Source organism: Heterodontus francisci, chromosome 44, assembly GCF_036365525.1.
Source record: "Heterodontus francisci isolate sHetFra1 chromosome 44, sHetFra1.hap1, whole genome shotgun sequence".
NCBI lineage: Eukaryota > Metazoa > Chordata > Chondrichthyes > Heterodontiformes > Heterodontidae > Heterodontus > Heterodontus francisci.
The window spans coordinates 21,426,315-21,440,016 of NC_090414.1; the positions used below are offsets into that span (position 1 = coordinate 21,426,315).

General features: G+C 52.3%; 1 protein-coding gene across 1 annotated transcript in view; it reads left to right on the forward strand.

Annotated features, from left to right (window-relative positions):
• Nucleotides 1-2,304: 2,304 nt before the first annotated feature.
• sipa1 (signal-induced proliferation-associated 1) overlaps nucleotides 2,305-13,702 on the forward strand; it is a 153,401-nt gene continuing 142,003 nt past the window's right edge. Inside the window, exon 1 of the mRNA XM_068021808.1 lies at nucleotides 2,305-2,478. The gene's annotated coding sequence lies outside the window, so the exon portion shown is untranslated. The remainder of the gene's footprint in view (nucleotides 2,479-13,702) is intronic.

The window sequence follows — 13,702 nt, forward strand, 5'->3', positions numbered from 1 at the left end:
TGTAACCTCCTCCAGCCCCAACAACCCTCCGAGATCTCTGCGCTCCCTCCAATTCTGGTCTCTTGTCCATCCCCCGATTCCCATCGCTCCACCATTGGCGGCCGTGCCTTCAGCTGCCTGGGCCCCTAAGCTCTGGAATTCCCTCCCTAAACCTCTCCGCCACTCTCTCTCCTCCTTTAAGATGCATTCTTTGTCCAAGCTTTTTGGTCACATGTCCTAATATTGCCTTTTTTGCTGATTGTCAACGTTTTGTTTAATAAGGCTCCTGTGAAGCATTTTAGGATGTTTTTAATTTGTTAAAGGCACTATATAAATGGAACAGGTACAAGGATTATTTGGGAGAGATTTATCTTACCAGCAGGTGGTGCTGCTGAGCCTGATGCTGAAGACAGTGAAGGGAATTGTGCCATAAAATTCCTTAATCTGTGTCTAATATTTTAATGATTTGGGATTCACTTTCAAGAAATTAATGTATTGCTTGTGTTTGAGTATTTTAATGTGTGTCCACTGTGGCTCACTGGATTCGAGCCCAACTCCAGAGACTTGAGCACAAAATCCAGGCTGACACTCCCAGTGAAGTGCTACATTGTCAAAGGTACCGTCTTACAGTTGAGACATGAAACTGAGGGCCCTCTCAGAGATGTAAGAGATCCCACAGCCACGATTTGAAGAGGAGCAGCGGAGTTCTTCTTGCTATCCTGACCAGTTATTTATCCCTCAACCAACATCACTAAAAACAGATGATTCCATCATTAACACATTGCTATTTGTGCAAGCTTGCTGTGTACAAATTGGCTGCCATAGTTCCGACATTATAACAGTGACTACACTTCAAAAAGTGCATCATCGGCTGTAAAGCGCTTTGGGATAGCCTGAGACTGTGAAAGGTGCTTTAGAAATGTAAGTCTAGTTGGCTAGTTTGAAAATGGAAAAATATCACACTGGAGAAGTAGGGGGTGTTATAAGATTGGAATTGAGGGAGCTTTACTCTATATCTAACCCCTTTTTTTTTTCTTAGTGTAGAGGGAGCTTTACTCTGTATCTAACCCCATACTGTACCAGCCCTGGGAGTGTTTGATGGGGACAGTGTAGAGGGAGCTTTACTCTGTATCTAACCCCGTGCTGTACCTGTCCTGGGAGTGTTTGATGGGGACAGTGTAGAGGGAGCTTTCCTCTGTATCTAACCCCCGTTTTTTTTTTAGCCAGCAGCCAACCCCAGTGCTGTACCTATCCTGGGAGTGTTTGATGGGACAGTGTAGAGGGATCTAACCCTGTGGGAATGTTTGATGCTGGCAACAGGTGCCTGAAAAAGAAAGTGTTCTATTCCTGGAGCTGTGACCCTTCATCTGAATGAACACAATTTGATAAAAAATATTGTTTAAAAGATTATGAAAGAAGATATTGTGTGGGATTGAGCACTCATGTTTAAAAAAAAAACTAAATTATCAAATCAGGAAATCTCCTGTTAGTACAACAAAGGCTGACAGTTTCTGCAGAGATTGAATTGGTTGAGCACGGTTTGCAAAATGTTCCTGGAACGCAGACTTTGCTGGGATTAAATTTTAGTTGCACAAGATAAATTCCAGCAGGCATTGAAATGGGAGAGTAGGGATGAAAATAACCGGATTCAGGAGGAGGCAGGAAGATTTTCCAAAGGGGCAATACTGGAGTGTCTTTTCACTTTCAGATGCTGACTGACTTGCTGTGTTGTTTTCGTTTCAAAATCTGCAGCAGAGAGATGATTAGAAAGTGCAAGTTTAAATATCAGATGGGAAGGGAGAGGAAGGGAGACACAGAGAGGGAAGGAGAGAGATGGAAAGAAAGGAAGGGATAGAGGAGATTGAGAGAGAGACAGACATTTAGAGAGGCAGAGGGTAAGCGACACACAGACAGGAAGAGAAAGACACAGCAAGGAAGAGACAGATGAAGAGAGAGAGACACACACAGACAGAGAGAGAGAGAGAGGGGCAGAGGGTAAGAGAGACAGACAGAAAGGAAAGAGAGAGACACAAGGGAGAGACTAATGATGCGAGAGACACAAAAAGTGAGTGAGAGAGGGGATAAGAGAGACAGTCAAGAGAGAGAGGCGGGGAGAGGGAGAGACAAGGAGAGTGACACAGAGAAAGGGTGGGAGACAGAGATAGAGGGTGAGACAGATATTAAAAACAGAAAATGCTTAGAAATGCTCAGCAGACCCGACAGCATGGCTGCAGAGAAGGACAGAGTTAACGCTTCAGGTCAGTGACCTTTCCTCAGAATAGTGAGGGAGGCAGAGCGAGAGAGAAAAGGAGAACTGGAGAGCTCAAATGTTGGGAGCCTGGACATAGTAGCTTTAATTGAGGCAAAGTGTCACATGGCCGGTGTATGGGCCCTGGAGCAGAAACAGGCAGAGGAAAAGAGAGAGAGACACACACACATACATACATGCACACAGAGCAGCACCTGGCAAAATCTGAAGCTGGCTGTACGGACTCTAAGGTAAGCGGGGGCTGCTTAATCCTACATGAGGAGAGGAGAGGAGAGGCGGCCGGGAGAATGAAGTGTATAATGTGTTGGGGAAATGTATCGCTTTTAATCTGTCTCATTTTGTTACTGAGCTTTGCTGTGTTGTGTTCTGACCTGGTGTGTGTGTGTTTATAATATCACAGCCTGGGTTACAATGTATTCAGGACCTTCAACCCCCCCCCCCCCCCACCTCGCCCCCAAAAAAAAATACACAACTTTCTCCCAGCCATCAATAGATAATTAATTATCCTCTGCTTTTAATAGAAAATCCCAATTATTTGGGGTTTTTTTTTTGGCTGAATGAAGATTTAAATAGGGAGGTTTTATTTTAATGTTTAGACACAGGGTTGTTACTGGAGAGCCAGGGAGGTTGCAATCTCGGTTCATGTGGTTTTATTAATAATGTGTAATGCAATCTCCCCCCTTTTTATTTTGAAAGAATGATTTACAATCTGAAACTGACATTACATCTGGAGGATGTCAGTTTTTGGGGCTATTGTGAGATTTCCGCTTTCTTTCTGAAACTGATTGTTATTTTTTTTTAAAATGCAATCCAACCATCTCTTGTTTGTGTATCATCCCCTCTCCAGTCTGCTCGGCGACCTATTTAATTCGCGGAATCGGTCGCGATTTTAATTTTGTTTATTTATTTTGCATCTTCACCCACCCCCCTCTCCACCACAAAGCGAGCGACACTGCGGCTCTTAAAGGCATCGCTCAGCCAAAGGAAAGTGTATTTATGTCTTCGCCGACACAAAATTGCAAACTTTACAGCTGTCCTGAGCTTAATTTGTGCAAAAAAAAAATCAGTTTCGAATAAAATCTCACAAAGGCGCCACAAGAAGGTCTCAACATTTTCAAAATGTTACCATGGTCATTTTAATCTGTTAGTATGTATTTGTGATTATATCACCCGTTTATAAATCTCCCCTTTGGCTTTTGTGTAACCTATCACATTCCAACACTGGATATTCCCCATATATCGCCATCCGGCTGTGGATATTCCCTGTGTATCGCCATCAGGCTGTGGATATTCCCTGCGTATCGCCATCCGGCTGTGGATATTCCCTGCGTATCGCCATCAGGCTGTGGATATTCCCTGCGTATCGCGCTCCGGCTGTGGAAATTCCCTGCGTATCGCGCTCCGGCTGTGGATATTCCCAGCGTATCGCGATCCGGCTGTGGATATTCCCAGCGTATCGCGCTCCGGCTGTGGATATTCCCTGTGTATCGCGGTCCGGCTGTGGATATTCCCTGCGTATCGCCATCCGGCTGTGGATATTCCCTGTGTATCGCGGTCCGGCTGTGGATATTCCCTGCGTATCGCGGTCCGGCTGTGCATATTCCCTGTGTATCGCACTCCGGCTGTGGATATTCCCTGCGTATCGCGCTCCGGCTGTGGATATTCCCAGCGTATCGCGATCCGGCTGTGGATATTCCCAGCGTATCGCGCTCCGGCTGTGGATATTCCCTGCATATTGCGATCCGGCTGTGGATATTCCCTGCGTATCGCGATCCGGCTGTGGATATTCCCAGCGTATCGCGATCCGGCTGTGGATATTCCCTGCGTATCGCGATCCGGCTGTGGATACTCCCAGCGTATCGTGATCCGGCTGTGGATATTCCCAGCGTATCGCGATCCGGCTGTGGATATTCCCAGCGTATCGCGATCCGGCTGTGGATATTCCCAGCGTATCGCGCTCCGGCTGTGGATATTCCCTGCATATTGCCATCCGGCTGTGGATATTCCCTGCGTATCGCCATCCGGCTGTGGATATTCCCTGTGTATCGCGGTCCGGCTGTGGATATTCCCTGCGTATCGCGGTCCGGCTGTGCATATTCCCTGTGTATCGCACTCCGGCTGTGGATATTCCCTGCGTATCGCGCTCCGGCTGTGGATATTCCCAGCGTATCGCGATCCGGCTGTGGATATTCCCAGCGTATCGCGCTCCGGCTGTGGATATTCCCTGCATATTGCGATCCGGCTGTGGATATTCCCTGCGTATCGCGATCCGGCTGTGGATATTCCCAGCGTATCGCGATCCGGCTGTGGATATTCCCAGCGTATCGCGATCCGGCTGTGGATATTCCCAGCGTATCGTGATCCGGCTGTGGATATTCCCAGCGTATCGCGATCCGGCTGTGGATATTCCCAGCGTATCGCGATCCGGCTGTGGATATTCCCAGCGTATCGCGCTCCGGCTGTGGATATTCCCTGCATATTGCCATCCGGCTGTGGATATTCCCTGCGTATCGCGCTCCGGCTGTGGATATTCCCTGCGTATCGCGCTCCGGCTGTGGATATTCCCTGCGTATCGCAATCCGGCTGTGGATATTCCCAGTGTATTACAATCCGGCTGTGGATATTCCCAGCGTATCGCAATCCGGCTGTGGATATTCCCAGCGTATCGTGCTCCGGCTGTGGATATTCCCAGCGTATCGTGCTCCGGCTGTGGATATTCCCAGCGTATCGTGCTCCGGCTGTGGATATTCCCAGCGTATCGTGTTCAGGCAGTGGATATTCCCTGCATATCATGCTCTGGCTGTGGATATTCCCTGTGTATCGTGCTCCGGCTGTGGATATTCCCGCGTATTGCAATCCGGCTGTGGATATTCCCTGTGTATCGCGCTCCGGCTGTGGATATTCCCTGCGTATCATGCTCTGGCTGTGGATATTCCCTGTGTATCGTGCTCCGGCTGTGGATATTCCCGCGTATTGCAATCCGGCTGTGGATATTCCCAGCGTATCGCGCTCCGGCTGTGGATATTCCCAGCGTATCGCAATCCGGCTGTGGATATTCCCTGTGTATCGCGCTTCGGCTGTGGATATTCCCTGTGTATCATGCTCCGGCTGTGGATATTCCCTGCGTATCGCGATCCGGCTGTGGATATTCCCTGCGTATCGCACTCTGGCTGTGGGTATTCCCTGCGTATCGCGCTCCGGCTGTGGATATTTCCAGCGTATCGCGATCCGGCTGTGGATATTCCCAGCGTATCGCGTTCCGGCTGTCGATAGTCCCTGCATATCGCGATCCGGCTGTGGATATTCCCTGCGTATCGCGCTCCGGATGTGGATATTCCCAGCGTATCACGCTTCGGCTGTGGATATTCCCTGCATATTGCGATCCGGCTGTGGATATTCCCTGCGTATCGTGGTCTGGCTGTGGATATTCCCGCGTATTGCAATCCGGCTGTGGATATTCCCAGCGTATCGCGCTCCGGCTGTGGATATTCCCTGCGTATCGCAATCCGGCTGTGGATATTCCCAGCGTATCGCGCTCCGGCTGTGGATATTCCCTGCGTATCGCGATCCGGCTGTGGATATTCCCTGCGTATCGCGATCCGGCTGTGGATATTCCCTGTGTACTGCGATTTGGCTGTGGATATTCCCTGCCTATCCCTGTCTGGCTGTGGATATTCCCTGTGTACTGCGATTTGGCTGTGGATATTCCCTGCCTATCCCTGTCTGGCTGTGGATATTCCCTGCGTATCGCGCTCCGGCTGTGGATATTCCCTGCGTATCGCGCTCCGGCTGTGGATATTCCCTGCGTATCGCGCTCCGGCTGTGGATATTCCCTGCGTATCGCGCTCGGCTGTGGATATTCCCTGTGTATCACGCTCCGGCTGTGGATATTCCCTGTGTATCACGCTCCGGCTGTGGATATTCCCTGTGTGCTGCGATGCAATTTGTGTTATTCGGAATCAGCTGTGGATCTGTGGGTGGAAAACTGTCTCTCTCTCTGTTGCTGTCTTTCTCGCCCACTCTCTTGTCTCAGAAGCAAAAGGTTCAACTCCTACTCCAGAGACATGACCCCATAATCCAGGCCGACACACCAAGCATCAGTACTGAGGGAGCACTGCACTGTCGGAGGGTCAGTACTGAGGGAGTGCCGCACTGTCGGAGGGTCAGTACTGAGGGAGTGCTGCACTGTCGGAGGGTCAGTACTGAGGGAGTGCCGCACTGTCGGAGGGTCAGTACTGAGGGAGTGCCGCACTGTCGGAGGGTCATTACTGAGGGGGTGCTGCACTGTCGGAGGGTCAGTACTGAGGGAGTGCTGCACTGACGGAGGGTCAGTCATGAGGGAGTGCTGCACTGTCGGAGGGTCAGTACTGAGGGAGTGCTGCACTGTCGGAGGGTCAGTACTGAGGGAGTGCCGCACTGTCGGAAGGTCAGTACTGAGGGAGCGCCGCACTGTCGGAGGGTCAGTACTGAGGGAGCGCCGCACTGTCGGAGGGTCAGAACTGGGGGAGCGCCGCACTGTCGGACGGTCAGTACTGAGGGAGTGCTGCACTGTCGGAGGGTCAGTGCTGAGGGAGAGCCGCACTGTCAGAGGGTCAGTACTGAGGGAGCGCCGCACTGTCGGAGGGTCAGTACTGAGGGAGCGCTGCACTGTCGGAGGGTCAGTACTTAGGGAGTGCCGCACTGTCAGAGGGTCAGTACTGAGGGGGTGCCGCACTGTCGGAGGGTCAGTACTGAGGGAGCGCTGCACTGTCGGATGGTCAGTACTGAGGGAGCGCTGCACTGTCGGAGGGTCAGTACTGAGGGAGCGCCGCACTGTCGGAGGGTCAGTACTGAGGGAGCGATGCAATCGGATGGTCAATACTGAGGGAGCACTGCACTGTCGGAGAGTCAGTACTGAGGGAGAGCCGCACTGTCGGAGGGTCAGAACTGGGGGAGCGCCGCACTGTCTGACGGTCAGTACTGAGGGAGCGCTGCACTGTCGGAGGGTCAGTGCTGAGGGAGAGCCGCACTGTCAGAGGGTCAGTACTGAGGGAGCGCCGCACTGTCGGAGGGTCAGTACTGAGGGAGTGCTGCACTGTCGGAGGGTCAGTACTGAGGGAGCGCCGCACTGTCGGAGGGTCAGTACTGAGGGAGCGATGCAATCGGATGGTCAATACTGAGGGAGCACTGCACTGTCGGAGGGTCAGTACTGAGGGAGCACCGCACTGTCGGAGAGTCAGTACTGAGGGAGAGCTGCACTGTTGGAGGGTCAGTACTGAGGGAGCGCCGCACTGTCGGAGGGTCAGTACTGAGGGAGCGCCGCACTGTCGGAGGGTCAGAACTGGGGGAGCGCCGCACTGTCGGACGGTCAGTACTGAGGGAGCGCTGGACTGTCGGAGGGTCAGTGCTGAGGGAGAGCCGCACTGTCAGTGGGTCAGTACTGAGGGAGCGCCGCACTGTCGGAGGGTCAGTACTGAGGGAGTGCTGCACTGTTGGAGGGTCAGTACTGAGGGAGTACCGCACTGTCGGAGGGTCAGTACTGAGGGAGTGCCGCACTGTCGGAGGGTCAGTACTGAGGGAGTGCCGCACTGTCGGAGGGTCAGTACTGAGGGAGTGCTGCACTGTTGGAGGGTCAGTACTGAGGGAGTGCCGCACTGTCGGAGGGTCAGTACTGAGGGAGTGCTGCACTGTCGGAGGGTCAGTACTGAGGGAGCGCCGCACTGTCGGAGGGTCAGTACTGAGGGAGCGATGCAATCGGATGGTCAATACTGAGGGAGCACTGCACTGTCGGAGGGTCAGTACTGAGGGAGCACCGCACTGTCGGAGAGTCAGTACTGAGGGAGAGCTGCACTGTTGGAGGGTCAGTACTGAGGGAGCGCCGCACTGTCGGAGGGTCAGTACTGAGGGAGCGCCGCACTGTCGGAGGGTCAGAACTGGGGGAGCGCCGCACTGTCGGACGGTCAGTACTGAGGGAGCGCTGGACTGTCGGAGGGTCAGTGCTGAGGGAGAGCCGCACTGTCAGTGGGTCAGTACTGAGGGAGCGCCGCACTGTCGGAGGGTCAGTACTGAGGGAGTGCTGCACTGTTGGAGGGTCAGTACTGAGGGAGTACCGCACTGTCGGAGGGTCAGTACTGAGGGAGTGCCGCACTGTCGGAGGGTCAGTACTGAGGGAGTGCCGCACTGTCGGAGGGTCAGTACTGAGGGAGTGCTGCACTGTTGGAGGGTCAGTACTGAGGGAGTGCCGCACTGTCGGAGGGTCAGTACTGAGGGAGTACCGCACTGTCGGAGGGTCAGTACTGAGGGAGTGCCGCACTGTCGGAGGGTCAGTACTGAGGGAGTGCCGCACTGTCAGAGGGTGAGTACTGAGGGAGTACTGCACTGTCGGAGGTGCCGTCTTTCAGATGAGACATTAAACCGAGGCCCCTGTCTGCCCTCTCGGGTGGGTGTAAAAGATCCCACGGCCACTATTGGAAGAAGAGCAGGGGAGTTCTCCCCGGTGTCCTGGGGACAATATTTATCCCTGAACCAACATCACTAAAAACAGGTGATCTGGGTCATTATCACATTGCTGTTTGAGGGATCTTGCTGTGCGCAGATTAGCTGCTGCGTTTCCTGCATTACAACAGTGACCTCACTTCAAAAGTACTTCATTGGCTGTGAAGCGCTTTGGGATGTCCGGAGGTTGTGAAAGGCGCTATGGAAATGCAAGTCTTTCTTTTTAACAGCAAGCAGACCAGAATCGGATTTGAACCCTCAAGCTTATTTCTCCTGTTCCGTGACACCTTCCATCATCTCCCTGTCTCATTCCAGGACCTCAGCTTAATGGCTCTCTGAAAGATGGACCTCCTACAGTGTAGCACTCCCTCAGTACTGCACTGGGAGAGTCAACCTGGAATATATGTTGTGTGTTACTCTGTATATGGCACTCCAACAATCTATAAACGTCAGCTCATTCTGCTGTCCGTGTCCTAACTCACACCAAGTCCCATTCGCCCACCACTCGCTGTGCTTGCTCACCTACACTGGCTCCCTGTCCTGCAACACCTTCATTTTTCAAATTCTCAACCATTTTTCAAATCTCTCCGTGGCCTCGCCCCTCCCTATCTCTGTAACCTCCTCCAGCCTCTACAACCCTCCCTATCTCTGTAACCTCCTCCAGCCTCTACAACCCTCCCTATCTCTGTAACCTCCTCCAGCCCCTACAACCCTCCCTATCTCTGTAACCTCCTCCAGCCCCTACAACCCTCCCTATCTCTGTAACCTCCTCCAGCCCCTACAACCCTCCCTATCTCTGTAACCTCCTCCAGCCCCTACAACCCTCCCTATCTCTGTAACCTCCTCCAGCCCCTACAACCCTCCCTATCTCTGTAACCTCCTCCAGCCCCGACAACCCTCCCTATCTCTGTAACCTCCTCCAGCTCTTACAACCCTCCGAGATCTCTGTAACATCCTCCAGCCCCTACAACCCTCCCTATCTCTGTAACCTCCTCCAGCTTCTACAACCCTCCGAGATCTCTGCGCTCCTCCAATTCCGGCCTCTTGTCCATCCCCCAATTCCCATCGCTCCACCATTGGCGGCCGTGCCTTCAGCTGCCTGGGGGCCCTGAGCTCTGGAATTCCCTCCCTAAACCTCTCCGCCTCTCTCTCCTTCTTTAAGACGCTCCTTAAAAACCGAGCTTTTGTCGCATGTCCCTAATATCTCCTTCTGTGGCTCGGGGTCAAATTTTGCTTGATAACACTCCCGTGCTAAAGGTGCTATGTAAATGCAAATTGTTGTTGTGTACACGAATTCTCTTCAGTCTGTGCCCTCTGGTTGCTGTCTCTCTGGCCAGTGGAAACAGTTTCTCCTTATTTATTCTATTATCACCGCCCTTAATTTTTCATGTCCCTATTAAATCTCTGTTCGAAAATGAGAACAATCCCAGATTCTCTAGACTCTGTCTGTAATTGTTTTAGGTTTTTGGCCATGAGTGGGTTAATAATTTATTATTCCACTGAACGTATAATTTTGAAAAGCATGGGAGCAGAAATAAAAAATATGGGCTCCTCCGATTCTTCTTCTCGAGTAGATCATCTCAAACCGCTCTCTCTGTCTCTCTCACTCTCTCCTTTATTATGGCTATAATTCTCTGAGGGATCTGACCATCCCATAATCCTCTGCACAGTGTGGTCCCCAGGCTAATCTGTGAGAGCACTGTCAGTTCCAGCTTGGAAAGACTCTCTCTTTCTCTCTCCTAATGGAGGGAGGGAGGGAGGGAGGAGGGGGCCCAGAGGACAACCATCTGTCCTTGAGATTTCTCAGTACAGTTCCTGTCTGACGTTGTGTGTGAATCGGACAAATGGACTCGATGAGGGACAGAGCAGTGAGGGGGAAGGAGAGAGAGAGAGAGAGAGAGAGTGGGGAGGGAGAGGGGAAATCAGGACATGATTTGCCGTTTAAAATAAGACTGCCATTTTCTCTCATCCTGTGGTTGGGAGGCCACTGAACATCTTCACAATGTGAAGACCAAACAGCCTTAGGGGATACCCTGCTCTCTCTCTCTCACTAACTTCAGAAGTATTTCCTTATCTCTCCCTCAGACTCTCTCTCTCATTCCATCTCTCAGGCTATCTCTCTCTCTCTCTCTATGAATTTCTCAGTCCATCTCTGTGTTTTTCTCTCCCTGTCTCTTTCTTGCTCTCCCTCTTTTTCTACCTCCCTCTCTCTTTCTCTACCTCCCTCCCCCTTTCTCTACCTCCCTCCCCCTTTCTCTCTCTTTCCCCCTTTTCTCTCTCTCTCTCCCTCTCCATCTCTCTCTCTCTCTCTCTCTGACTCCCTCTCTCTCTGTCTGCCTCTGCGTCTCTCTCTCCCCCCTCTGTCTGTCTCACTGTCTGTCTCTCTCTCTCTCTCGGGTGGTGTTATTGGTGAAAGGATGTTTGGAGATTGTGGGATTTGTTCCACATTCAGGAGTAACTTCATTTGTCCAAGTAGAGGCTGTCAAATCAGTGCCGACTTTAGCAGAGGATTTGATCAGTCATCTGGAATGTACACAACAGAATTCACCAAATGCATATTAAGCTGTTTTCATGGGACATGATCAATCAAGGCTCAATTGATGGAAACTGTCACCGGGTGCCAGGATTCAGGGCTCGATTGAGGCAGACTCTCACCGGGTGTGGTGAATTGGGGCTCGATTGATGCAGACTGTCACCGGGTGTGGTGAATTGGGGCTCGATTGATGCAGACTGTCACCGGGCCTGGTGAATCAGGGCTCGATTGATGCAGACTGTCACCGGGTGTGGTGAATTGGGGCTCGATTGATGCAGACTGTCACCGGGTGTGGTTAATTGGGGCTCGATTAATGCAGACTGTCACCGGGTGTGGTGAATTGGGGCTCGATTGATGCAGACTGTCACCGGGTGTGGTGAATTGGGGCTCGATTGATGCAGACTGTCACCGGGCCTGGTGAATCAGGGCTCGATTGATGCAGACTGTCACCGGGTGTGGTGAATTGGGGCTCGATTGATGCAGACTGTCACCGGGTGTGGTGAATTGGGGCTCGATTGATGCAGACTGTCACCGGGTGTGGTGAATTGGGGCTCGATTGATGCAGACTGTCACCGGGTGTGGTGAATTGGGGCTCGATTGATGCAGACTGTCACCGGGTGTGGTGAATCAGGGCTCGATTGATGCAGACTGTCACCGGGTGTGGTGAATTGGGGCTCGATTGATGCAGACTGTCACCGGGTGTGGTGAATTGGGGCTTGATTGATGCAGACTGTCACCGGGTGTGGTGAATTGGGGTTCGATTGATGCAGACTGTCACCGGGTGTGGTGAATTGGGGCTTGATTGATGCAGACTGTCACCGGGTGTGGTGAATTGGGGCTCGATTGATGCAGACTGTCACCGGGTGTGGTGAATTGGGGCTCGATTGATGCAGACTGTCACCGGGTGTGGTGAATTGGGGCTCGATTGATGCAGACTGTCACCGGGTGTGGTGAATCAGGGCTCGATTGATGCAGACTGTCACCGGGTGTGGTGAATTGGGGCTCGATTGATGCAGACTGTCACCGGGTGTGGTGAATTGGGGCTTGATTGATGCAGACTGTCACCGGGTGTGGTGAATTGGGGTTCGATTGATGCAGACTGTCACCGGGTGTGGTGAATTGGGGCTTGATTGATGCAGACTGTCACCGGGTGTGGTGAATTGGGGCTCGATTGATGCAGACTGTCACCGGGTGTGGTGAATCACAGATTGATTGTTGGATGCAAAGAATCGAAGCTTGATTGAGGCCGACTGTTGCATGCAGAGAATCGGGGCTCGATTGATTAGACTGTTGCTGGGCGCGGAGAATCAGGGCTCGATTGAGACAGACTGTTGCGTGCAGAGAATCGGGGCTCGATTGATTAGACTGTTGCTGGGCGCGGAGAATCAGGGCTCGATTGAGACAGACTGTTGCGTGCAGAGAATCGGGGCTTGATTGAGACAGGCTGTTGCGTGCAGAGAATTGGGGCTCGATTGATGTAGACTGTTGCTGGGCGCGGAGAATCAGGGCTCGATTGAGACAGACTGTTGCGTGCAGAGAATCGGGGTTTGATTGAGACGGACTGTTGCGTGCAGAGAATCGGGGCTCGATTGATGTCGACTGTTGCTGGGCGCGGAGAATCAGGGCTCGATTGAGACAGGCTGTTGCGTGCAGAGAATCGGGGCTCGATTGATGTAGACTGCTGCTGGGCATGGAGAATCAGGGCTCGATTGAGACAGGCTGTTGCTGAATGCGGTGAATTGGAGGAGACGAGTGGAGTCTGGGTTTGCTGATTGGAGGTATGAGGGGTTTCAATTCTAGCCTGAGACCCGCCGAACAGGAATGCGCCGACTGGCCTTCTCCAGCATCCAGCTCTTCGGCCGTGAGGTGCCTCACAACTCTTGTATTGGTGAATGGGGCAGGTTAGGGTCACGGTGAAGGGGGTCCTGCAGTGTATGCCACGGCCTAAGGTGCTGCACCTTGCTGAGAGAAACTTCAGGCTCTGGCCGTGAACGGAAACACTGAGCTATTCAACTGCAGTGGGCATCGCATCTGGATCCTGTCCTCACCTGGCGATCAGGAAGTCCTAGCCCAGGGGCACTGTGGCAACCTTTCCCCTCCCCTACCCCACCCCGCCACCTCCACCCCCCCCCCCCCCCCCCGCCACCCCCTGCCAAAATAAAGAGCCTGCTTTGACGAGCCGTTTCTGCAAAGGCCAGGGCCTGAATCTGGGATCCTTCTGTTCTGTATGTGACTCAGTACCACAGTGAGTAACTGGAAACGGTGCTAGTGGAGGGAGGGCACATCAAACCCTCCGGCTGCTAAACCCTCTGCAGAAAACTCTAAGAACAACATATTTATATTTCAAAACTCAGACTGTTGTTGGGCAACAGTTACAGAACCAAGGCAGATAGTTATTCAGATTTGTCTGCTGTGATCTAATTGAATGGTACAGCAGCCTGAGGGGG